This window comes from Eschscholzia californica, unplaced genomic scaffold, assembly GCF_041429995.1.
Source record: "Eschscholzia californica isolate CP2 unplaced genomic scaffold, dmEscCali1.0.p SCAF_42, whole genome shotgun sequence".
In the NCBI taxonomy this organism is placed as follows: domain Eukaryota; kingdom Viridiplantae; phylum Streptophyta; class Magnoliopsida; order Ranunculales; family Papaveraceae; genus Eschscholzia; species Eschscholzia californica.
Window position 1 is genome coordinate 5001 of NW_028238464.1, and position 2500 is coordinate 7500.

Here is a 2500-nt window from a genome sequence, read left to right on the forward strand (position 1 = left end):
CATAGGATGGGGACTTTTCGATTTTTGGCCCGTGGTGCCCCCCGGGCCCCCCCAGCAGCTCGGACACCTTCGGGGATGCTTCCCCAAGTGTCCGGCATAGGCTGGGGAGTTTTTGATTTTTTGCCCGTGGTGCCCCCCCGGGCCCCCCCAGCCGCCTCTTCGATTTTCCACGTCGGGGATGAGTTGGGCAACTCTTGGAAGCTTCCCATCCACCCCCGTGCCGAGCTTTGCCCTTGGGATGCCTTATGTTGCATCCCAAGGGCCAAGGCACCTGCCAGCCCAAGGGCTGTGCACGGCCTGGGGAGGGAGCTCACCCCTCCCCTATATAGTGCAAAGTTATTGTTTTCCCTATTTTCACAAGGAAACATCAAATTTTTAACCAAGCATACTCGGCCTTTGCTCCTTCGTTACTCGTCCAAATCCAACAAACTTGCATTCGTTGGAAAGGTCTTTTCACAAGGATTCTTTTGATATATAATAATAGCGATTCCGATAAATATTTATTTTTTTATGAATTTTTAAGTGAATAAACAATTAAAAATTCAAAAAAAATAGAAAAAAAATATTTTTTTCCCGATTCTTTCTCCAATATTCCTGATAAATACCCACACACCCACATATGGAGAATGGTCGAAAATGCTCGAGTGGATATCGAGATGTCCGACGAAGCACCACTTGGAAGGGCCGAGGCACGGGACGCCCGAGCTGTTGCTCGGGCCGGCACGGGACGCGCATGGGACATCCCGGGACGGCATGGGACGCCCTCGCTACAGCTCGGGACGGCCAGGTACGCCCGAGACTTGGCTCGGGACGGCCTGGGACGCCCTCGCCATAGCTCGGGACGGCCTGGGACGCCCGAGACTAGGCTCGGGACGGCCTCGGCACAGCTCGGGACGGCCTGGGACGCCCTTGCCACAGCTCGGGACGGCATGGGACGCCCGAGACTTTGCTCGGGACGGCCTGGGACGCCCTTGCCACAGCTCGGGACGGCCTGGGACGGCCTCGGCACAGCTCGGGACGGCCTGGGACGCCCGAGACTTTGCTCGGGACGGCCTGGGACGTCCGAGACTTTGCTCGGGACGGCCTGGGACGCCCGAGACTTGGCTCGGGACGGCCTGGGACGCCCTCGCTCCAGCTCGGGACGCCCTGGGACGGCCTCGACACAGCTCGGGACGGCCTGGGACGTCCGAGACTTTGCTCGGGCCGGCCTGGGACGCCCGAGACTTGGCTCGGGACGGCCTGGGACGCCCGAGACTTGGCTCGGGACGGCCTGGGACGCGCTCGGCACAGCTCGGCACAGGCCGGGACGCCCGAGCCGAGCTTCGGGTCGCACGAAATCTCTTCGTATTCCGACATATTAGAAGCTTCCCATCATGTAGTAGGCCGAGCTTTGCCCTTTGGATGCCCTATGGTGCTTGGCGAGCACTAGGGAACGTGCCAGCACAAGTGCTGTGCACGCTCTGGGGAAGGAGCTCAACCCTCCCCCTTATAGTGCAAAGTTATTGTTTTTCCTATTTTCACAAGGAAACATCAATTTTTTAACCAAGCATACTGGGCCTTTACTCCTTCGTTACTCGTCGGAATCCAGCAAACTTATACTCGTTGGAAAGGTCTTTTCGCAAGGATTTTTTTGATATATTATAATAGCGATTCCGATAAATATTTATTTTTCTATGAATTTTTAAGTGAATAAACACCGGAAAATTCATAAAAAATAGAAAAAAAAATATTTTCTTCCGTTTCTTTTCTCCAATAATTCATAAATAATACCTCAATAGTATTAATGAAGAGAGAGTCGAAATGGCCCGGGTGGATTTCGAAATGTCCCACGACCCCATAGAATGCACGGGCCAGCCGAGCCAAAAGAATGGGACGCGCACGGGACAGCATTGGTCAGGCTCGGGACGGCACGGGACAGCACGGGACGCGCATGGGACGGCACGGGACGCGAATGGGACGGCCTTGCTAAGGCTCGGGACGGCATGGGACAGCACGGGACGCGAATGGGACGGCCTTGCTAAGGCTCGGGACGGCATGGGACAGCTCGGGACGCGCATGGACGGCCTTGGTGAGGCTCGGGACGGCCTTGGTCAGGCTCGGGACGGCATGTCACGGCCCTGGTGAGGCTCGGACGGCACGGGACGCGCATGGGACGGCACGGGACGGCCTGGGACGGCCTTTGTGAGGCTCGGACGGCACGGGACGCGCATGGGACGGCCTTGGCGAGGCTCGGGACGGCATGGGACAGCACGGGACGGCCTCGGCACAGCTCGGACGGCACGGGACGCGCATGGGACGGCCTTGGCGAGGCTCGGGACGGCATGGGACAGCACGGGACGGCCTCGGCACAGCTCGGACGGCACGGGACGCGCATGGGACGGCCTTGGCGAGGCTCGGGACGGCATGGGACAGCACGGGACGGCACGGGACGGCCTCGGCACAACTCGGACGGCACGGGACGGCCTTGGCGAGGCTCGGGACGGCATGGGACAGCACGGGA